Source organism: Amblyomma americanum, chromosome 8 (assembly GCF_052857255.1).
Source record: "Amblyomma americanum isolate KBUSLIRL-KWMA chromosome 8, ASM5285725v1, whole genome shotgun sequence".
NCBI classification, from domain to species: Eukaryota; Metazoa; Arthropoda; class Arachnida; order Ixodida; family Ixodidae; genus Amblyomma; species Amblyomma americanum.
Window position 1 is genome coordinate 149136787 of NC_135504.1, and position 25082 is coordinate 149161868.

Sequence of the window (25082 nt, forward strand, 5' to 3'; positions counted from 1 at the left end):
TTTATGTTAAATCTTCTTCTGATATTGTTTCTTTTTTCATGCTGATTAGTTCTACGGCTGACACGGTCGGTATTAATTTTTATTTTTCTATACCCTCCCGCTCTGATATGCCTTCTGGTAGCTAAATCATTACGAGTATAACCTAGGACCATTTTCAGTCCCTATGAGAGTACAAGTAGAATTTCTTCTCTAATGAATGCTGCTTTCATTCTATCCTTTAAAGTTGCCCTAATCGTTTTGGTTTCCATTGAAGAACTGAGCTCTGGTGCAGTGCTTTACGACGCAGCCGCCAATGGCCTGTTTGACGATTGAGTTACTGTGGTGGTGTAGCAGATCACGTCACCACAGCTTGTAAGTGCCTCGTGCTATCTTAGCTGGTGGGGCTCTTTCATGACCACGCGACTACGCCGTGCAGCACGTTATTCTCTTTGTTCTCTTCCACAGCGACGACCTATAGGGCAAATATTCTCTTGGAAGTTGAAAGAGTTGGGTACAGTAGAGCCCACTTACAACGGCCGCAGATATAACGAACGCTCACTTATTACTAACGAGGGCGGGTGGTATACCGTCGAAATATGCATTAGGGCAATGGCAATTGGTCTCAGATGCGACGAACAAGTGTCGCCGCACAACTCGATTATAGCGAACCAGGAGGCGTCACCACCGAAGTTGAAAAACACGCGCTTCCAGCTTAGTGCGGAGTCTGAGCCCCGCGATACCGGCCCGGAGAGAACCAGTCGGCCCCGAAAAACAAGGCGGCATTGAAGCCGGCCAAGCGAGCGCCGCCTCCCAAATTGAAACAGAAGCGTGGTGGTCGTATCAGCGTCGAAGCGAATCTACTGTGAATGGTCATGTACCAACTAACGAAAGTTTGAATGGATTGCTGGCCACATCTTACACTTCCTTATTATACTTCCTTACACTTCCACATTATGCACTTCCCTACATACAGGGCTTCACATCAAATGTGGCTGGGTGCATGATCTTCTCTAAAATTGAATTAATGAAGGCTTATCATCAAATTCCCGTGGAGGCCACTGATATTCCGAAGACGGCCATTAACATACCGTTCGGCCTCTTTGAGTATGTGCGGATGACTTTTGGCTTGCGCAACGCCGCACAGACTTCTCAGCGAACTATCAACGAGGTTACGCGAGGCCTCGACTTCGTGTTCGCTTAGATCGATGATCTCGTAGCAAGTTCATCCGTTTCTGAGCATGAAGTTGATCTGCGCGCCATTTTCCACCGACTTGACGAATATGGGCTCGTCATCAACCTCAACAAGTGCCTTTTTGGCGTAGCTACAATAGAGTTCCTCGGCCACCTTTTCACTCCACAAGGCATTCGGCCTCTCGACAGCAAAGTCAAAGCCATTCAAGACTTTCCCGCTCACGAGTCACTTACAGTTCAGAGAATTATTGGGCCTCCAGAACTTTCATCGCCGCTTTTCCTGAAGCGTGCCTCTTTCTTGAAACCTCTGACCGATCTTTTGGCTACCAAAAAAGATTCTGCTGCGCCACTTGAGTAGGCTAAGGACGCTGCCAAGAAGGCGCTCGCAGACGCCACTTTGCTCATACATCCAGTTCCTGACGCTCCACTGCGCCTCGTCACCGACGCCTCGAGCATTGCCGTCGGCGCAGTTCTCAAGAAGCACGTGTCCAGTTGGCAGCCCCTCGGTTTTTTCTCCCAAAAGGTGAAGCACCTTCGGTCGAGAACTGCTCGCAGTGTACCTCGCCATCAAGCACCTTTGCCACTACCTGGAAGGCCGGGACTTTCTCGTCATCACGGAACATAAGCCCTTGACATTTTCCTTCCAAAGGAACCACAGCACCTTCACTGCACTCGATATTCGCCAAGTGTGTTTTATCTCCGAGTTTACAGTGGATCGTCGTCACGTCCATGGCCTGGAGAATGCTGCTGCTGATGCGCTTTCCTGTGTTAGTGACATGGCATCCGAATCACCAGTGGACATGGAGGAGCTAGCTGCTGCACAGCGCAGCGATTCAGAGCTGCATCGTCTTCGCTCCTCATCCTCGTCCCTGTCCTTCGCCGAATGTCAGCTGTCGTTTTCCTCCCAGTTCATTACGTGCGAGACATCCACCGGCGTCTCGCGCCCCTACCTACCTTTGGCTTTCCCAGAACCATTTTTGATAAATTGCACCATATGAGCCGCCCTGGTATTCGTGCGATGCGGAAGCTTATCACATCTCGTTTCCTTTGGCCAAGCTTCATTACCGACGTCCGCCACTGGGCACGAACCTGCCTTCACTGCCTGCGCGTCAAAGTTCATTGGCATAAAGTCACGCCTGCCTCTCTTTTTTGGCCGCCCGACGCGCGGTTTTCTCACGTTCACATAGACATTGTTGGACCACTCCCGTTGTCACGTGGGGCCTCTTATCTGCTCACCTGTGTGGATCGTTTCACCCACTGGCCCGAAGCGTCACCCAATGCTCACACTACGGCCGAGACCGTGGCTTCAGCCTTCATGGCCGGCTGGGTCTCCCGTTTCGGCCGCTCGTCTGTCGTCACCACCGACCGCGGCCGCCAGTTTCAATCAGCCCTGTTTACTGCTCTTGCCAATATTCTGGGCGTTCGCCGCATCCATACGACCGCCTACCAACCTTCGGCCAATGGCATGGTGGAATGTCTGCATCGACAACTGAAGGCTGACCCTACCGCTTATCAGCCCAGGGAACGCTGGTCCGATCACCTTCCCCTCGTATTCTTGGGCATTCGCTCGGCACTGAAGGCTGACCTCGGCAGCTCTTCTGCTGAGCTAGTCTCCTTGGGGAATTCTTCTCTCCTTCCTCCCCTCCGTTTATCCGAGACGCTTCTACTTACCTCCGAGACCTACGCAACATATTTCGCCACATTACTCCTGTCAACCCTGCAGCCCGTCACCCTGAGTCCGTGTTCGTCAGTCAGGACCTGTGCGCTCGACTACTGATCCGGAGTTCCCGGGTTCGAACCCGACCGCGGCGGCTGCGTTTTTATGGAGGAAAAGCGCTAAGGCGCCCGTGTGTTGTGCGATGTCAGTGCACGTTAAGATCCCCAGGTGGTCGAAATTATTCCGGAGCCCTCCACTACTGCACCCCTTTCTTTCTTCTTTCACTCCCTCCTTAATCCCTTCCCTTCAGGCGCGGTTCAGGTATCCAACGATATATGAGACAGATACTGCGCCATTTCCTTTCCCCAAAAACCAATTATTATTATTATTATTATTATTATTATTATTATTATTATTTTGTATTTTTGGCTGCAATATCGGGAGTCACTTTACTACGGACATCGGATACAACGAACTCAATCCGCAATACCGTAATGCTCGTACAAGTGGGCTCGACTGTAGAAGGTTCCTGCCAATCAAAAATGAGAGGTCGCGCACTTTGATACCGTTATGATAATGAAACTGCACAGCCTTTGGCGGTACCAGACGGCCGAGTTTCATTTCGATCCCGGCGCTCGCCCTACAACGCTCTATTTTCGCAAAATACGCCTGCCTTTTGTTGAAAGGTACAAAGGGACGGGTGCGGTTTCCGGATTGCTGTCATGGGTGGGACTGTTAGTAGCGCTAATAGAATTTTCACATGGAAACGCCAAATAAAGTCTGGTTATGACTCCTTCATTACTAGTCTTGTAAAAAGTATTGAGCAGGGCAAATGGTGGCACTGTTGGTATGGCATGTTGAAGAAGAAATATACCAGCCGAAAAACGACGAACACACTAGGAGAGAACAACACAGAACAACGGCTAGACTGGCAACTGAATTCTTTATAGAGTACAGACCGCCGAGTAATCTCTAGCATGCGCCAAGGCAAGACAGACACTCAAACATGGTCATTCAAATAAATTCATTAGTCGTCAGCCTTATCCATGGAGAACTGACGCAAGCATAGCCATGTTTAGCTACTTAAAGGGCCTCAAAGATTTCACGAGCCTTCCGTGTTTCTCCATAGCTTGGAATGGTGACATCTGCGAAACGTGGGGAACATTTTCCTGGACATCTACCGCTACATCGAAGCAAGCCCGGAGCGCCACTGTCACCGTGCTGTTGCTGGGACTTCAACGGAACTACGCCTACCCGGGAATATAACAAGGATCCCGCCAGCTGGATACTTCGGTGGACTTGGTGGCACCGACCAGAGACCAATGCTCAAATTCTTCGTCTTTGTCGTACAGGTTGGTGGAAAATACTCTGTTTCCTCAGTTAGAGACAATGATGCAACCCTGATGGTGCTACCAGGTCCACAATTTCTCCTTAGTATGCTTTGTGATTGTTATAGTGTCATTAGGCTTTTACTGCTGACAACGGGTGATATTGAACTCAACCCAGGCCCCAACTCTGATTCTGATTCTGACGATCAACCTAGCAATGAACTACTGAAAAAGATTCTGAAATAACAAGTAAAAACCAACAAAACTTTGAAGGAACTAGTTAAAAACCTAAAACACGTCGATAAAACGGTAGATAATATGAGGTTGAGAATTGAAACAATTGAAAACGATTTGGGTAGGCTGAACAAATGCGAAGAAAGAATTGATGAAAGTGAAAGACTATTCAGAAGTACGAACAAACACATTCAAGGTATAACGGCAAAAATAGATTTAGAAAACCGTAGTAGGCGCAACAACTTAGTGGTTTACGGTGTGATCGAGAAACCGGAGGAGGATGCTAAATCACTTGAGGAACACGTTAAACAAGAAATCTTCAAAGACAAGCTGGGCATGGAAGTAGAATCTGTCGAAAGATTTCACAGGATAGGTAATCGTAAGAGCAAAAAACCACGTCCAGTCATAGTTCGGCTCTTCAATTCTGCAGAGAAAACGGATATTATGTCAAGCTGTTTCAAACTAAAAGGTTCTAACATTTTCATATCTGAAGATCTTTCAAAAAGGGTACGAGACTTACGCGCTAAGCTATGGCGCTCATCGGAACGCGAGAGGGCGGCTGGGGCGAAGGTGTCGCTTTCGTTTGACAAGCTAAAGGTCAATGGCAAGGTTTTCATTTGGGACGAAACACAACAAACCAGGGTCGACAGAATCAGAAGGACCGATGATGCAAGGCAAACCCAACCAATTTCCTCTCCAGGAGCAGCAAACTCGAGCAGCAATCATATCTGACCAACCAAAACCAAAACACTAAGAATCCTTTCATTTAATGCTAGAAGTATAGTAAATAAATTAGGTCACCTTGAGCAGCTATGCGGTGAAGTGTACGTCCGTGAAATTATTTGTTAATTATATTGAAAAAATTGACTTTTCTGTTTAATTTTCTCTATTATTTTTGTGTTTAGATCACAGAAGATCTCTGTATTTTTGTGTTTGATCACATTGATGCCTTGTTAACACTCCTGCAAGGGCCTGAAAAGGGGCTGCAGTATGTTGAAATAATAAATAAATGCAAAGCAAGACTGCCATCTTCACCGGCGCCAACTTTTGTTCTGTGCTTGCGCATCTTCTCGTTCACAGTGTCACCCGTCTGACCTGTGTAAAATTTTCCATAGGTCAGCTGAATCTTGTAAATCGCTTCGGTCCGGCACTTTGTGTACAGAGTTTTATGTTTGGTCGTGCAACGCTTCTTATCTCCGCCAGGCAGCACTGGGGCTACACAAGCTCCTATACAAATCCCATTCTTCTGAATATAAAACTTGTTAAACTCGACAAGAGTGCTTTTTAAAAGTGAAATTTATGCATGAATTAACCACCAACAACCCGATCCGTTTTTTTAGACTTGTTAATAACCTTATCTCGAGAAGGCGATGTCTGCTGGATGTACTCACCAAAAACAAAAAAGGGCTCTTGCCCTTTGACTATTATCATTCTAAACTGCTCAAGCGAGGTATTGCTGAGGCTTGTTTCCAGAACGCTGTGAAATAAAGTTGCTGCCACACAGCGTAAACCAGTGTCACAACGCAAGCGAAATGCCTGTCTGATGCAGGTTTCCCAGCAGAAATGTTCAGAGCGGTCGCTGAATCCATAACAAAGGAGATGAACGGTGGGGCAAGAAGGAAAAAAATTATGCCATTGACAAAATAAAAAAAACAAGTTCAAGTCATGCCTTATTTGCACAAAGTGGCGCACAATGTTAAGAAAGTCGCTGCGCGCCAAGGGGTCAATTTGGTTTTTTTCTGCTCCGGTTAATATTAAAGGCCTTTGTGTACGAATTATGCCTGGCAGAAATAAGAAGCGTTGCACGACCAAACATAAAACTATGTATGCAAAGTGCTGGACCGAAGTGATTTACAAGTTCCGCTGACCTATGGAAAAGTTTACATAGGTCAGACGGGTGACTCTGTGAACGAGAGGATGAGCAAGCACAGAACAAAAGTTGGTGCCGGTGAAGATGGCAGTCTTGCTTTGCATTGCAGTAGATGTCCAAGAAAATGTTCCTCACGTTTCGATGATGTCACCATTCTGGGCTCTGGAAAAACACGGAAGGCTCGTGAAATCTTTGAGGCATTTTAAATAGCAGAACATGGTGATGCTTGCGTCAGTTCGCCATCGGCAGCGCTGAGGACAAAAGAATTTGATTATTTGCATGACCATGTTTGAGTGTCTGTCTTGCCTTGGCGCATGCTAGAGATTATTCGGCGGTCTGTACTCTATAAATAATTCAGTCGCCAGTCCAGGCGTTGCCGTGTGTTGTTCTCTTCTTGTGTGGTCGCCTTCATTTTTGCTGGTATATTTATTCTTTGAAAATTATGCGAATGAACGAGGGAGGATCGCCTCCCTCTTGGTTTTCTTGGTTTCGTTTTTGCGTATTGAAGACCGGCAATAATAACAAAAAAAAACTTTCGTTTTCAACGGATGGGGCACGCGATCGTAAGACGCCGTCAAAAGCTCCCAAACGTATCTCGCATGCTCTGTGTGCGTCTGTGCAGCCGATGTTACAGTGAGCATCCATAAGGAATGGCAGAATACAGCGCGTAAAGAAGACGAGCAGGGAAGACGCCACAAGTAAAAGTGCTCGTCGTTACTTTCCAGCGTGCATAACCATCATTTGGCCGAACTTTCTGCTCTTAAGAAATAGCATTCGATCACGCTTTTTTGATGTGCTCGCTCTATTCGAGGGCGTGTGTGATAAATTTTTCTTTTTTCCGGTGGTCTCATTGTGTGCTTGTGCCAACGCTGGCGTCCTCATTCGTTTAATCCCTTGACCGGCCTCTCCTGTAAAACGTGACACCACGAAAATTATTTTTAGACGTAAAATATGAATTCTACCGCAGAGACGCCCGGTACAGTACACGACTCTAAGCGCTCCGTCATCGTTGCACCCACATTGGTGGTGACTATAGACGCAACAAAACGAGTGAATAAAAGTTGTTTTGTCGCCATCCTGGTCGCAATACTCGCTATGGACGCCCCAAAACACGACACAGCACGCATGCATTCCTGCAGTAGGTTAATCCAGAGGGGAAACGCATTAAACAGCAAATTTTAACGTGAAAGAGTTGACGGTCCTGGTTTGAAGAAAATGCAATGAAATATCCGGATCCTTCGCGACGGCCATGACGTAAGAACCACATGACCTCGCACGGGTATATTGAAACAACCCACGACGATCACACTTTAAAGCTGTGAAAACGACACTACACCATTCATCATTGCTTTACACGGTCGTGACATCTTTCCACCCCCGTTACGTGGTGCCTCTGACAAAAAGGAAAGCAATTGCTGTGAAGAGAACAATGCTCCAGCGTCGATTCGAAACCCTGCCCCGCGATCCGGGCCCGCTACACCTCAGCCACTGGGCCACTGAACAGAAACATTAACGCTTTCGCGTCACACCCTAAAAGCGCGGCTTAAGTGTCCGCCCATTGTTTGTTTTTAAGTCAAATTTTTGTGAATGTTGAGAAAATGTGTCGGCACAAAAGATTGGTCCTCTGGTCGTCAATTTTTCATAAAACGCTGTAGTTTTCTTGGCATAAAAACTGTGCTTTCACACGAAATCGAAAACATCCCTTTTGCGATTTCGCGTAGTCGTAAGGTTGGATTCGCACAGCACGAGGCAGAAAATTTCGTGGAACCTGAATCTTTTTCTGCAATTGTACGGTAGCCTTTCCGTTTGAAGCAACATAAAAAACTTTATTAGCCCTTCTAATTTCTCCGCAAAACACTCCATAACATTTAGGAAAAAGTTATGTGTTTCAAGAAGGAAATTTTTTAGTGCGAAAAAGAGACAAGATGAAAAAAAACCATAGCGCTGAAACTTTTCCTCAGCATTCAGCGCTCCTTTTTACTACTGCTTGAGAAAACTTGTAGTTCTATACTGCGTTTTTTTCTAGTTCCCTGTCAAAATCCTATACTGAATGCAAAACTTCCATACCTACTGCGCTAAAAACGGGACAGAAGGAACACACACAAGTCACATGACAGAGCGCTGATTATACACCTTGATAACTGGTGCCACTGGATCTTTGAATGATCTGGTCCCGCATGGAAATGTGCCAGGACCTTCAGGTTTTCCCTGTACGCTCGCACTTGCTGCAGCCATTCCGACCGGAGAAAATTGCAGAGTCTTCTTACATGGCTTGCTGAGGGTTGAATACCACCAAACAGTGCGGAAAGATCGGGTGGAAGGATCCTCTTCCGAACGCAAAAGCCGAGCGAGCGGACTCTGCATGTCGCCGCAGCGACTACTGGTGCCACTTGGAAAGGATCAAGAGCACTTGCAAAAGAGCCCTTTCTACTAGAAATGGAGTTCCACCATACAGTATGCCGAGCGAGTTGGTTTTTAACTTGCATATCTACAGCGCTAAAGACTTGCGCTAAAGAACACACTTGTGTGTGTTCCTTCCGTCCCCTCTTTAGCGCTGTAGATTTGGAAGTTAGAAACCAACTCGCTCGGCATATTGTACTGTGGAATGCAAAAATTGTGAAAAATGTTCAACTTTGACTGGCACTTAAATAAAGGTATCACAGCCGGTTTTCGTTAAAATTGTCGCAAAAAGTTAGTTCCTGATAATTGCAGAGCAGGAATAAAGTATAGCTATAAACTATTGTAAACTCTGAAATTAAACGCTTAGCTCAGACCATATTTCGTTCAGTTAACATTTGTAAATATGTTCCACTAAAACATTAAAAAGAGTAACGGCCACGAATTCGACTTCACACTGATTGCATGGGCTTGCATTTTACTTAGCACAATAGCAGAGTTGTCATAAACGGCTTTTGCAGCATGTTTTTGCTAGTTAACTTTGTCAATAAATGAAAACATCAACAAGTAAGCCTGCTAAAAGAATAATTGTCCTGTACATTCAAGGTTATGAAGGCTAACTGCAAATTATGAAGAACGCTTATAAATTGAAAGTTGACAATACAAAACGACTACTCGTGAGATAAGCTCTCTTCCCGAGACTATAGGCGAGATATTCGCAGTGCTTCAGCTGAAACACAGAAAAAAGAGAAAATCGCCTTAATTCACGAGGACCTGTGCATGTAATGCGACCATTTTATTTGGGATGATACAGAAAGCTCTAGAGTGATAGTCGGAAAGCACAGCTATGTCGAGAAAGAGGTCGGGGCTTCGTCAAGCCGCAGCTTTTACCCGTCACCTCCTTTTCTCCATGAGAAAAAATAAAGTCTGGTTTGATTTGACAGATCTCGTGATAATAGAAGTTCCCGTGCCGCTGTTAACAAATCTGACTATCTTGAAACTGCTTTATTTGGCTATAATCCACATATTGCTACGGAGACGTTTCCCCAACTTCTTATTGTGTTTAGTTGTGACACATCAACTAGAGGAGGCGGGCTACCTGTGCTGGTAAAGAAAAAATTAAGAATGATTCGCGAATGCGAAATCAAATGAGCATTGGATGAGTTTTTTTCACCTATGCTTCAGTGAAATAACCGGCTACGGTGATCAGCCCTTGATCAACAACGTTCGAAATCGTTTTTTCTGGTGTAGTCGTTAGAATATAGATCGCAATGCTAAAAGAGTTTTATATTACAATAGCCATGAAATAAACAATCTAACATTTCTTAACACCATCGGGTCTTAACAATTGACTGAGGTGACGCAATACAGATATCCTGGCCTCACGCTTACAAATAGAATAAACTAGTATATGATTGTTAATCAGCATCAATACAATATTGGCTCATTTTCCATTAACCACGCATTATCTTACAGATATCTTGGCCTCCACCTAGCACCATCGCTATCATGGATAACTCACGTTCAAAACATCTGCGCTGAAGCCTCTCGCACAATCGGATACCTGCGCCGTAACTTGAAGGCCGCGTCCCCTGACAAAAAAAAAACTAGCATGTATAACATTCATTCGCCCAAAACTAGAATATGCGTATTCCATTTGGCACCCACCATAAGCGTACCTCGCCGCTGACCTTGAAGCTATACAGAATCGCGTCATCCGATTTATAACATCTTGCTATTCAAGGAAAACCAGTATCACCGCGCTGAAAGACTCCCTTTCCATCCATCGCTTGAGTCACGCCGCATCATATCTCGCCTCTACCGTCTTCATCATTTCTATTATCGCCCACGCACGAGACACGAAAAGCTACAACCCCCGCACAGGACGTCTAGCCGCCTAAGCCATGACCATAGCATTGCACGCATCAACTGTCGCACCTTAGCACTAAAGTCTTCATTTTTTCCGGACGCGATAGCACTATGGAATGGCCTACCAAATCCCGTCGCATCATGCACTAAACGCAAATCATTCCGGGAAAAACTAGACGATCATTTTTCATGAGGGCAAAAAGTTCCCGCCATATTCACATCGGCACTTTGAACAGCTGTTTATTGTTACCTTTCTTTTTTATGTCTCACGCCTTTTGCACTGTATTTTTCGCTTGCGTTGATTGAGTGTTGCATATACAATTTTGTTTTGTTTCGATCCCGCGCATTCCTTTTTTCATTGTATACACGTCACGAGGCCATTTAAGTAACACGGACAGTTGAGCGAGTTGGTACATCATTTTAAAAAGTTTCGAAAGCGCTGCTACGGAGGACACCAAGAGAAAGAAGACGAATGACAAGCGCTACTATCAACTAAAATTTATTGGAAAAAAACACATAAGGTTAAGTAGCTCACACAAGGCAGCCAGCAGCGCATGCGCCTACCCTCAGAATGACAAAACAAATCACTGTGTTGAATTAAGATACCGAATTTAACAATCGTGGACGGCAACAGATGGTGTGCTGACGCACATGTCGGAGTTTTTGTGAATATGAAATGCCTCAGATAATTCCCTTGTTAGCTGGTTGGAATGCCTATACAGAATTTTTGTACTATTGAACAGAGGTACACATGCATTTTTTTCTAACGGGTTAGAATGGTTAAGTTCGCAGTCTCTGTAATGCGGGGCCAAATTAGAGGAAGGAGCCACCTTTAAAGACGAATTATGTTGGCGTAGCCGTGTGTTTATACATTTACCAGTTTGGCATATATAACTCTTTCCGCATGTGAAGGGTACTTCATATACCACTCCCTCGGCACAAGGTGAAAACAGCAACTCATGTTTTATATTGCACTGTTTTTTACTTTCTTTTGACTTTTGTTTTTCTAATCTGGCTCTCCTATTGACCATAGCGCAAATTTTTCCAAGTTTTTGGGGAGCTGACAACAGCACCCTTACCCCGTATCTAGTGCCTACGAATTTTAATCGGCGGGATAATCTGTGAATGTACGGAATTACTGCATACTTTCTTTTCTCATTACTGGGATGCTCTGGTGAATCGGTTTTACCGAATGACTTAACCTTTTTCAGGAGTTTATTGCAGGTTAGTGTGATCACGTCATTAGGGAAACCTGCTGACTTCAGCCTCTGGACCTGTTGCTTGAAACTGTTATCCATAGCGTGAACACACGACTTTGCAATTGCTGATCCTAAGCACGACACTGCTATGCCGCACTTTACCAGCTTGGAATGCCCCGAGTGGAAACTAAGCAAAGGCCTCTCCGAACGCTGCCGAAAGGACCAACAAACGTGATCCAGTTTTACTTCCAGTCTGATATCCAAGAACTGTAGTTGATTATTGTCCGGGGTTTCAAAGGTAAATTTTGAACCATAACTATTGCCGACAAAAGGTTTTAAGATATCTTCTACTTGTCTCTTAATGTCACCGCTTTCAACAAAAACCAAATAATCATCGACATACCGGAAGACGTGTTTAACAGTGCCGCCTAAAATAACCATTATAGCTTTGTGAACGTAGGATAAAAAGATACTACTTAGCACAGGAGCCAGCTTTGAGCCAATGCACACCCCAGTTCTTTGGATGAACAGTTTTCCTTCCCAAGCAATAAAGTAGGATTCTAAATAAAAAGACAGAAGTTCCAAAAAAGGCCGAACAGATACCCACACTTCGAAATGAATGCTTGTTCATCATTATCTTCTAATATACATTGTGGGGACCTGCCCTGCAGCCCCCTGAGTTTGCTTTCCCGCGAGGCACCGTGCAGCAGCCGTCTCACCCCGAGGATGAGCGCGTTCCCTTGCCAGTTACATTAACTGGCAAGAGAGGGCGCCAGCGTCGCTGCGCGGGAGACTTCTGAAGCCTGCCCGCGGGAGATGGGGTCTCTTCGGCCGGGATAATCGCCGCGATCGGACGCGTCGCTCGCGGCTCCGCTCTTCGCCGGGGGGGCGAAGAAGCGACGGGGAGACAGGCTCCCGTACTCGTCCCGTCCGGCCTGGGGAGTTTATATCCCTTGCCCTAGCGCGGGCGAACATTCGCTCGGAACCTTGCTGGTGAGTCGGACGACCTTGATTCATTAGCGTACCTTGTTGCTAGCTGGCGTTATTGTTTCTGTAGCAATAAATGCCTGTTTGTGTCAGCCAATGTGTCGTTCCTTTGTTCCCCCAGAGCAAGGCCCGCCGTGGTCGGCGAGCGCTCGGTAGCGTACGCGATCACGGGGTGGGGTCCGGGCGGCTTTGAACCGTGTCAGCCGCGATTGAGTGGGGAGAACGTACTTATCTCCCCATTCAACCCCACATCTGGCAGCCCAACGTGGGGCCTGCTCTTGGAACATTGGACGACTGTCGGTTCGGTTCGAGGAACGCTCTTTGTCCGGACTTGACAAGTGCTAGGCCTAGAGTGAATTTTGATCGCTAGGACCTGCGGCATGCTTTCTTGAGTGCGAGGTGTATTGCGCTGCAGCATGTTTGAACTTTTCGACATGCTCAGCACATTTTTTTTTCCCTGGAGTTTCTTCGTGAGAATGACTTGGTCCGCATCGAGGGAATTCGAGGCCTAGCGCCCGCGGAGTCGCCGAGCCCGAAGCGAGTGAGTACGGAAGCGGCGTGGGTGGTCCGAGTTTCTGTATATATTTTCTCTACTATCTCTTTTTCGACTCTGGGAGTCGCGGCTCCGGGAGCCGGGTGGCCTGGGGCCACGGGTGCCGCTACGAGCTCGCTGGTATTGCAGCTCGGCACCGGGCGCTCCGACACCGTCCGATACGGTGGGCGCCGACCGCTCAGAAGCTGCTTTGTGCAGTGAGCGGGGTAGGACCACCCCACAAAGCTGATGTCTCCTCGCGGCTGCGCGCACAAAACCCGTTTCGGGTCTTTGTTGTGGTCACGGTCGTTGTCGGAGTGGTCGTTAGGCCTGAGGCTTTTCGGAGCTGCCTGCACCACATTAAAAGAGACATGACCACCGGACCGTGACGTTGAGAGGGGGCGCACTTTGCTGCCCGTCCGTTTTTTTTGTAACCTCGCACGAACTGAGCAGTCTCGTTCAACTCAAGAAAGGGCTTTGTTCACTCGAACTTTGCGTTTGCACAGCCGCCGACACGTTTTGCTAGCGAGTTAGGCATTGTGCCACGAGGCCCTTGCGGATGCCGTTTCCCCTCCCGTGACCTACGTTAAAGGCACGCCGAGAGCGTTTCGACAATTTTGCAGATCCGGTGGAGCCACCCAGGCTTGCTGACCGGTGCACATCGTCTCGCTGCCACCTGCTGCGACGGAGCGGCCTGTATCCTGTTCGCCGCATCCATCCGGGGCAGCTGTGGCGAGACCAGTCAGCAGTCACCCCCGGCTGCTGCTGCCCTGGCGACTACTGCAGGATCCTGGCCTGCAGTTTTCCCACCGGCCTTCGATTCGCGGGCCTGCGGACACGGTAGTCCGCGGGCCATACGAGTCGTCCCAGCGGAGACCTTCACGCCGCCTTCGGAATACCGCGGAAGTCTGCGTGGACGCTGTCGGCGTGACCTCCGCTGCAAGACGTGCCTCAAAGACATGAAGACCAGGAGACTCCTCCATAGCATGTACTTTTAGGCGCGTGGGTCTATTTAAGGTTGGGGGGATGTGGGGACCTGCCCTGCAGCCCCCTGAGTTTGCTTTCCCGCGAGGCACCGTGCAGCAGCCGTCTCACCCCGAGGATGAGCGCGTTCCCTTGCCAGTTACATTAACTGGCAAGAGAGGGCGCCAGCGTCGCTGCGCGGGAGACTTCTGAAGCCTGCCCGCGGGAGATGGGGTCTCTTCGGCCGGGATAATCGCCGCGATCGGACGCGTCGCTCGCGGCTCCGCTCTTCGCCGGCGGGGCGAAGAAGCGACGGGGAGACAGGCTCCCGTACTCGTCCCGTCCGGCCTGGGGAGTTTATATCCCTTGCCCTAGCGCGGGCGAACATTCGCTCGGAACCTTGCTGGTGAGTCGGACGACCTTGATTCATTAGCGTACCTTGTTGCTAGCTGGCGTTATTGTTTCTGTAGCAATAAATGCCTGTTTGTGTCAGCCAATGTGTCGTTCCTTTGTTCCCCCAGAGCAAGGCCCGCCGTGGTCGGCGAGCGCTCGGTAGCGTACGCGATCACGGGGTGGGGTCCGGGCGGCTTTGAACCGTGTCAGCCGCGATTGAGTGGGGAGAACGTACTTATCTCCCCATTCAACCCCACAACATCTATTAACACACTGGAGGAGCTTGTCATGAGGTAATGAGTAAAATAGGTCCTGTACATCAATGCTAAACATACCGCCCAGGCCTGTGTTATAGTGCTTCAAATACTCGACAACAGCCAAAGAATTAGACACAAGAAATGGGTCTTCAATTGAAAGTGAACATAAGCTACTCTGCAAAAAGTTTGAAACAGCATATTGCCAAGTGGCACGTTCAGTAACAATACATCGAAAAGGAATACCGGTTTTATGGGTTTTTGCTGAAAAAAATACATCAAAAAAATTTCCCTCCGCTTTCAAAACAGACTGACGCAGGCTTTCCAATTTCATTTCACCCAACAACCGTAACGCTTCTCGTTTCTGCTTCAAGACACTGGTGTGCATAGGTTTAAAGTTTTTCGTAATGGCATGTGTAGCCTTTTCCTGGTAAAGTTTTTTCGGCCATGTAACAAAATGCCCTTCTTTATCCGATACAACTACACTCAAGTTTTTCCGATGTTAGGAAGTTGGCCAAAGGGGCAAAGCTCCACTTATTACCCGACCCCCGCTCAGTCCCTTTCAAGGCATCCACACAATCCACAATGCACCTTGGTTGCTCTTTTCGTGCTTGACGCGAGATGGACCGTCCCAGGGTCAACTTTTCTTCTTTTTGGAGGGTTGGTTGGAAACAAAATTTCGGACCTAGTTTGAGGATCTTCTGAAACTTTTCAGGTACTTCCTGGTTGCCCAAGACCAAAAGTTTGCCTTCGGAGTTCGTCGACGTCTTTTTTCCAGGTAGCCATGGGCGAATGGAATACCACAAGAACTCTGTGAGCTTCTTTGCCTGCTCGCACCATTGGCGGAAGCACCGCACACGTTGCCGTTCTCTGCAAAGCCACCCAAAGGCAATCCTTGTAGAATCGATGCTGTCGCCACCACTCCGAGGACAATATCCGGCAAATCCTGCGACTGTGGCCTTTTGACGGAAGCACGCCACCGCACATCAGCTGTACTTCACCAGGGCACAGTGAACGTCTGGCATGCCAGGATGCCACCCTTGCTTTGAACGCTGAAACCGCTATAAGTGAGGCCAGAGCTGCCTGATTGTCAAGAGGAGCTGGATTAGTACAAAAAACAGGGCTCTTCACTGCGCTTCTCAAAGGTGCAAGCAGCGATTTCCTGTAACTTCCTTGCAATATTAGAGGCATTGTAGAAGCGGATAATGCAAGCCAATCGCAGCAGCGTCAGCCGGAAAGCACGCCTTCGAAATTATCTGTGTGGTTTAATTGCATCAGAAGGCTGATGGAAGTTTTTTAATGTTTGTCCTTGACGAGAACGAAGCCTAATGAATCGTTATCTGCGCTTCGTTTGCCCAGTTCCCAAGCAGCAGCATCGGCAGTCATTACTTTGATCTAAGCCTTAAAGGATAATCGACACCTAATTTCGGTGGCATGTTTTCTTCTCTACAATGATGCGGAAGACACTACTACGCATGAATCACCATGTGGTATTCGCCTACGACCGCTAAACAATTTGTAATTAGACTTTTCTGTCTTGCTGTTTCGGCTTTGGTTTCAACAGCTGAACGATGAATACGACGTAAAAATATAGTTATATGTGACGTGAGACATATAAAACCTGCGATATAATTGCTTCTTTATCGTTTTAATTCACTACAGTGCTCAAGCGAGCCCACCTCAAGAGCGATAATGAGAACGAATGTGGAAGAAGCGATTATATTGCAGTTTTTCATGCCACACGTGACCTAGAACCACACTTTGATATCGAAGTCATCGTTGGGATGTTGAAACCGTAGACGAAAGAGCACGAGGAGGAAATTCAATAATGAATTATTTAGTGATATGGAAGAAGTTAGCGCAAAACTTAGACAGAGACCGAGAAGAAACACACAAGACGACAGACGAGCGCTACTACCAACTGTTTATTGGGGCGTAACACCCGGAATATATAGCCGAGCATGCAGACAGTTGGAGGCACACACGTTGCGACAAGGCGAAAGCGCATCCAGAAACGCACATTCAGAAGAAGAAATCTGCAAGGAAGGATCACTCGCGCAGCGATCAGATAGCCTTTTGATGTGGAAGGCCTCCAGTACAAGCCGTTCTGTAACATTGGCGCTCCTGCCCAGAATCTTAGTTTTCTCAAAACGTGCTCTACACGTGCGGTCACAGGAAGAAATATGCCGCACAATATTAGCCGTTCTGTCGCTGTTTTCTAATTTCTATCATGCTCCCGTAGCCGGTCATTAATGCAACGGCCAGTTTGACCTACATAAGAAGACCCATAAGAAAAGGGGACACTGTACACCACCCCTGTAGCGCATTTGCCATAAGAAATGCCATGTTTCTTCTTGCAGCAACCCTCACAAATGCCAGAAATGCGTCGGCAAAGCTTTGAAAGCTTGTTGGGGGCTGAGAAGACTAAGGGCACGTGGTACCTGCCGGCAACCTTCTTGAGGTTGTGTGACACTCGGTGAACATATGGAACAACCACCGGCTTTGATGTCGAGAAATCGGGTCTTCTTTTTTGAGCGCATTTTTGTTTTTGCAGGAGGGTTTCAGCGACGGCAGAAATAACCGGATCAGGGAAGCCTACCGGGAAGCTGCTACAGGGAAACTGCTCGGTTTCACACGATATGTGGGCCAGGTTGGCTTCGGGTCACCTGAGGGTGGCGGGCCCTTGAGCACGGTGATTTAAGCCAGGGCAGGAGCTCAGCAATGGCGCGTGTAAGATCTGTAGTGGATGCGGCTGCGGGGGTGGATCTGACCCGTTGGGCCTAACAAGGTGACGGTTTAGTGGAGTGCATGTTCATTCAGAACATGCGCCAGGAGAAAAAAAGATGCATGCACTGCAAAAAGTGTGAACCACGACTTCGTGAGATAAAGATTCTGGGAAGACATACGAAGGCACAGGAGGCTTTGGAAGCGTTCCACATAAAAAAGAGAGGAAAAGATTGTGTGAGAGATCCGCCTTTCAAGACTGAGACGTCATATCTTGAACGGTTTGGTTTATGCATCGTGATCTTGTTGTCTGCGCATGCCTCGGATGTTCGTTATATTTGCTGGCTGGCAGCGAATAAAATTAAATGGAGCAGCGCTTCTCCTGCGTCTCTTACCTGTGTTTGTCTAACTTTATGCACTAATTTCTTTTCCGTCTCAAATAGCAGGCACCATCTAGACCAAGTTGACTTTCTTCTAAAGCCAAAAGTTATGTGTCTTAAGAGGGCACGAAGGTGTCCCATAAGCGCAAAGCCATTTCGCCCGTTGATTCTCGAGGCGCACTGCGAGGCCCAGACGGTACGCATCAATCGGACTTGCTGCTCACTAGTGTGCGCAGCATTCGGCCCAATTTAACACAAAAAATGTGCCGCTATTTTGGCAATATCAACGCAGGACAGCACTCCTGTTCCGTACACGCGCACTGCTTCATCCTTCGAGCTCCGCTGAGGGGTCTACTTTTCGCCGACGCTTTGCAGTGTCTCTAACAACGCAACTCTTACCGCAAGGACCCGAGCAGAATCATCCTCGAACAAACAGCCTCGCGGTCGGCGCCCGCATTCTCCTTGTTCCGCCGCGGTTAATTGGCTAAAAGTGGAGCCTCAACTTGAGCCGGAGCAATTCGAAGCAGAGAATGAGTGCGGCATTGGCTGGCCTCCTTGAAAGTCACCTAATTTCGATGCCGGACTGAACCATAAAAAAAACATTTTTTTTTCAGATGACATTTGACTGTAATGCTTCCGAAGCAAATATTGTACAAGCTCCAATGGCTGTCGTCAAAACTTTTTAATAACTCTGTCATCATCATCATCATCATCATCAGCCTGACTACACCCACTGCAGGGCAAGGCCCTTTCCCATGTCCCTCTAATTAACCCTGTCCTTTGCCAGCTGCGCCCACACTATGCCTGCAAAGTTCCTAATCTCATCCGTCCACCTAACCTTCTGCCGCCCCCTGCTACGTTGCCTTCTCTTGGAATTCACTCCGTTACCCTTAAGGACCAGCGGTTATCTTGCGTTCTCAATACATGCCCTGCCCAAGCACATTTTTTCCTCTTGATTGATACTTGGATGTGATTAACACGCGTTTGTTATTGTTAATGAGTGCTATTCATTTTTTTCACGCGTTTTAATTTTTTGCTGTCCTTGTATCACGGTATTGGAATGGTTTTTCTTTCCTTTATAGTTGTGCTGCATGACGTGTTCTGAAACAACTTTGTTCTTTTCTTGCAGGGCCTATTTACTGCTGTATCCTGCCCCCGGCTGCACTACCATTCTCTCTAATCAGTGACGGAACGAAATAGTTTCGTGCTGAAATCAAATTTTCTCAAGAATAATTGCGTGTCTTTATGGCGTAGTAAGAGAGATGCAGCTATAAAGATGCATGCAGTAGATTTTCAGTAAGACCACAGTTTCAATGAAGTCCTCCTCAGTGACTTGTAGGGTGAAAGCAAAGCGGGGGAAAAACGTCTGCGACAAGAGCTACGCGCAATCGGATTTTCCGCCAGCTCGAACCGCACATAAGCCACGAGGAGGAACAGGTCTAAGCGCGCGCGAACAAGCCTACCCTGGAGGCTGTTAACGATGAGCATACACGAAGCGGTGGGCACTCCGTACTTTTTTTCAGAAAATGTCCTTCTAGAGCTCAGATGCGTTCGTCACTCTCGCATAACGCTGCACTGCGAAAGCGCGCTTGTTCGCCTTTGAGGCTCAGTTTTTAGACGTTCGAATAGGAGCCAGCGAACTATGACACGTGCCTTAATGCTTTTTCTCGGAGAGTGAAAAGCGCAAATATAAACAAAAGGAAGCATTGTGCATGGTCGCTTTGCAGGCCATTTAAAAATAAATGAAAATGGACGAAGGCCAAAAGAAATTTTTTTTAATATAAACAGACCGAAAAGAGAGAGATGAAGGATGTTGAGATGATGTTGAGAGAATATTAAGGAAGAGTCCTCAATTTTTATCCAGGAGCCGCTTTAGATAAGCCTGCATGGATTTCTCTTCTATTTGGATCTGCACCAAACCTTGGTCAATTCCCCCCCATCCCCCCCGGTGTCTATGTGTCATCGCTTCACAGGCAACAACAACAACCAAATCGGTGTTCCAGAAGGTAGGGAGTAAGATAAAAGAATCAAGTCTCCAAGTTTTGTTTCTTGGTGTGGAAAATGAGGCATGGAAATAAATGCCCCGAAAACAGTGCTTTCACGTATAACCAGGAAGAAAAATCCGTTTAATTTCAACTATTTTATTAATGGCGTTTCAGTTGAAGAAGCGCCAAGTTACAAATGTCTCGTGGTTGTGTTAAAGTCGCCACTTAAATGGAACGACCACATCGAACACAATAGATCATCAGCACTACGTACACTTGTTTTTCTTCTTCATAAACTCAGCGGTGCACAGACCAGCTGCAAATTACTAGCCTATAACAAACACTCTCATAAGATCAAAGCTTGAATGTGTCGCTGTATTTGGGATCACATTACAAAAAACGGACATAACAGACCTGGAAAAAGTACACAGACGTGCCGCACGGTTTATTTATAATTGGTGCAAAAGAAATGATTCTCCACCTTTATTAATGGCGGCAAATAACATCACACCCGTTCATGCAAGACACAAGGTTCTCCGCCTATCTTTCCTTCACCAAATAATTTATGGCAGAATAGCAATTTCTCCTGCCCCCTATGTACAGTTTTTAGAAATGCGTCGAACTTGTCATCTTCGCTATCATAGCTTAGCGCCATACTTCGCGAAAACTAACGCTACCGACTGGATTGCCCCGCTGAGAGCGTGATATCCGTTGGTGACTTATTGAAGGCACAGCATGATGTATTTCAAACAGTGTAGAGGCGTATTCTTCACTTTTGTCTGTCGCCCATGTTTTTTTTTACCCCTCACTGATTGCTCTCGTATTCTGCGTTATGTGTGCAGTATTGTGTATTGTGCAAATGTCTGCAGTTTTGTGTAAACAAATAAATAAAATAAATAAAAGCCAAGGTGATGCGTAGATCGGAGCAGAGGGTGAGACAATGAAAACAGGGCATACAGTGGAAGGAGGGGGACGGCAGCCCGAGGAGAGGGCGACAAAGAGCGAAAGGAGAATAAACTGAATTTTGTGAAACCGGAAGAGTTTAAAAAAATTGATTTTTTTTTTATTTATGAGGTGTGGAGAACAGAATCATGAGCCGCTAACATAGCAGTGACCAAAAATTTTGAGAGGCTGACAAAATGGGCGCGGATTGCGGAGGATACGTTTAACTGCACGTAACGGCGAACCTACTGAAATCTGTAGTCGGGATGATATTGGTGGTGAACTAGGACGCAAACAATATCAAAGCCAGTTCTAGGAAATGAAGCTATGGCCTTACATTCCCCACAAATATTTCTCAGTGTCTTCAAGACTATCACACAACAGAAACAGAATGCTTTCAACCTTGAAAATAATGAGCGCTTCATGTTCAGCGACGCGGCTTGAGCATTGAGTGTAAGTGACAAAGATCCAAGAACCCGCGGAAGCGTATTTCGCGAAGCAAAATGATAGTCAATAAAAGATAAAACGAGCATTCTTCATATAGAGGCAGAAAACTGCACGTTTCGGCATCCTCAGAAGCGCCCTTTCAGCAATGAAACGAAGGTACAGGTACGGATAGTTTTCTTGCAAACCAGCCACCCGCCATTATCATCGGGAGGAAGGTCTCCCCCATATCCCTGCCAGCCCTGTGCCAGGTGCAGCCCCTTATCCCAGCGAACTACCGAATGTCATCTGCCCACTCGAGTTAGTGTTGCCATCTGCTACGTTTGCCTACGCTTGGAGTCTACCACGTTGCGCTAAGGGAGCTTCGAAAATCTTCGCATTACATGCCGATACGCCCATTCCTTCATTTCAGCTAGTATGTTATCTGTCAGCTAGAACTATCGTTCAGGCACTCCTAAGGGCACAGAAACGTTAACGATCTTCAAATTTCAGCGCCACCTTTTGGCAAGAGCGCTTTCCATTTCGCCATTAGTTAAGAATGTAACCGGACGCGAGGAGCAGAAAGAGACGCTTACGTATTTTCGTCGGCTGTCAGGAGGCGGCGAATTCCAAGCTCAGCGCAGCTCAGTGAGCTCTTTGAGCGCGGTTTGCAGCGGCAGCTCCGTTCGCCGAGGTCAGCTTCACCAGCTCTCTTACTTCGCGCAGACGGGTGCGCCCGCGCTTGTCCCGGGGAAAAAGTGCGCTATCCGGTATTTTAAACCCCTTCTCCGCCCCCTTCCCCGCAGGCCGGGCCTTGTCCGGCCGCCGCGGTTGTCTGCTTTCCGGTTGCTGTTTTCCTCTCCCAACGGAAAGCGCAAGCCGCTTCCTCCGCATTACTGAGAAAGCACAAAACAAGGAGCAGCAGCGGACTTGCGCGCCATGTTCGACGTAGCGGGGAATTTTCTGTTTGCGCCACCCGGTGAAAGAGTCCTCCTCGGCAGTTGTCGCCCTTTTCTCGGCATGGCTTGCGCCGCGCGGCAATGAATGCCACGATGCCCAAGGGCGCCACGCTCCTTAGAGAACGTGGTGTGGTGGACTGGCCGCCGCTGACAGACCGCGTTCGTTTTCTGGGATAAAGATTTTCCCGTCTAAGAACATGGGATCGAGCGACAACTATTTATGAGACAGTTTGGACAGGCCTGAGTCTTGCTTGCTGAGATCGACGAGCGAGTATGTGGTAAGCTCCGTTGTCACGGCATTCATTGCGGAACATCCCATTGCTGACGTTAACTGCGGTAAGCCACGTTTAAAATCGGTCTGAACAGGTGGAGACAGATTGACTTCACAGCCACATGATGTCACAGTGGGGTCGTCAGCTCGCCCGGATCTCTGCGCAAATTATCTCCTTCCCGAACGTCAGCTACAGACAACATCCTCTGCCCCGCCGATTCTTATCGGCTTCGGTTGGTTCTGCGTGGGTGGTTTAAGCACGCTAGGACTAAGAATCCGACTTTCCCATTTCAGCGCTCTGTCAAGCAACGCAGCTTGCTCGCGAAGAGCAACTTGCGTCCCACAAGCCCCACCGGTGACAGTCATCGCAGAGGAATGGGGCGTCGCTTGACCACTGCGCCAGGAGTGGCATGAGGGCTATCTATGAGTGCAAAGTAGATGATGACTAAGACGAAGGATGCCGTCCAGTTTGAGTGCGCTCACCGATTTCGGCGATCTTTGTGTGAAGCCTGCTTGACCTAAAGATACAGAGCCTCGAGTCAAAATCAAACCCAAAGTGAAAACAGAACTGCTAGCGTCGCATTTGGCCTAACCACACTAAATCGTCCGTCATTTTGTTCAGTGGGCGGATTGGATTTACATTATTAAAGGAAACAGTCGTTTCGCACGCGACACTAAATAAATACCGCCTCCACTGCAACTGGGAATGTCTCATAGGCATTTTCCAGTCAGAGAGAAGTCTAATTAGGGTTAAAGAGTGTCTTTTTCACTCGTATACTTAAGGATGAGCAATGTTTCAATGCAGGTTCCCTTATCGCTACGGTACGCGGAAGAAGGGGTCCGCTTTTAAGCTGCGCACTAAGCTCCCCTCGAAGACCTAAACTTCGGAGCGCGAAAGGTCCTCTCACTTTCACAAGAGCGCTGACGATGCCACGCTCGGAAGCAAACGATGTTGGCGAACTGTCTATTTTTCGCAAACGCCGTGGTCTCCGCGGTCGCTGGATTTGGTAGCTTCAACGAGTGGCTTATTTGGGAGAATGTTCAGCTGGAGGCAGAATTCAAAAGACGCTGCGTGATGTCAGTGCGCGTAAAGAACCACTGGTGATCGACATTATACCGAGCCCTCTTTCTATTTTATTATTTATTTAACCATACTGCAGACCAAATCTTTGGTGCTAGCCGGAGGGGCATTGCAGAAGAATATTGGAGTAAAAAGCAATTACACAAAAAAAGGACTAAAATTGAGGACGCAATTTCAACTCTGGTCATCTTAACAACAATCGCAAAATTAAACAGCACAAAGCGCAATTGTTATGATAAGAAGACATTCCAGTTCTCTTAGGAAGTCGTTTCACTCATAAACGATTGGTGGCAATTCGTTCCGAAAACTGTTCTTATAAGAGTTTGTTTCTTTCAAAAATTGGAGCCAGCCTGTGTTGTGTAGTTCGCCTTCTTCTGGCTACATATGCTACTTCATCGGAATCTCGGATGAGCGCGGCGGTTAAGGAATCTCGGTTTAGGAAAACAGCGATAATGAAAGCTGTTATTGTTGCTTTCACAAATAATACAGCTTGATATCACTGTACCAGTGGACGCTTTGCGAACATTTCATGTTAAGGGCGAGGTGCATCTGTGCAAGCGTTACGAGATGCTGCGTCGGGTGCTAGAATCGAGCGCGAAAGTTGCCACTGTTACCGCACTACCTATAGCTAAGCGTCGCAGGCGTTGATATTGCGACGGGAGCATGCACTTCGGTCTTGTGATCAGTACAGCAATCGAGAAACTGCGTTTGCTGCGAGCCTTACTGATAGGTGTTCTCAAAGTTTGTTCTTGCAGCTTTGTATTTGTTTCCAGGAGGTCAATAGTGCTTAACATGTAAGTTGTGGTACTGTACACCAGTTTTCGAATGTTTAAAAAGTAGTCATTTCATTTTCTGTGGCATTTGGCATCACAGTTTTTCGTTGCTATCGGTTTCACTGGCAGTGTATGCTTCAGCTTTCATGATACATGTGCCCCTCACTAAATCTCGCAAAACGTCTTTCCAGGTGCTGCTTGTGCAAAGCAGTTGCATCAAGAGCAGAGCCTGGCTGATCAACTTGCTGGAACACAACGGCCGGCATCCTTTTCACTGACCCAAGAGAAATCCATTGAAGGTACATGCCATTAAATCACAGTAACCTAAAGACATGGGAGAGTAACAAAGAAAATGGGGCGAAATACGGGGAGAAAAGAGACACATACACGACAGGACCAGCGGTTAAAAGAACCAGGATACCCCTCTTGTACGGTTTCTTCCGTGTGTGAAGCCATTTTATAGAAGCTGAACCTAACACCTCTAAAAAGATCCGGTTTCGCGCAACCGTGTGGCGGTAATACCGTACATCGACAAGGTTTCGTACAACCTTAAGAAAGCAGCAGGCTGACATAACGTTCAGGTCGCTTTCTTAGCCCGCTGCAAACTTTCTAGGTTTTCCTTCATGAATAACCGAGAAAAACAACCGGGTTTTACTCTAAAACATCAACAAGTTCACGCAGCGCAGGTCTC

The 25082-nt window shown here is 47.3% G+C and overlaps 1 protein-coding gene across 1 annotated transcript in view; it reads right to left on the minus strand.

The window, feature by feature from the left end:
- Positions 1 to 22272, minus strand: part of LOC144102102 (uncharacterized) — a 78080-nt gene extending 55808 nt beyond the window's left edge. Inside the window, exon 1 of the mRNA XM_077635390.1 lies at positions 21904 to 22272. The gene's annotated coding sequence lies outside the window, so the exon portion shown is untranslated. The remainder of the gene's footprint in view (positions 1 to 21903) is intronic.
- Between the last annotated feature and the right edge of the window lie 2810 nt (positions 22273 to 25082).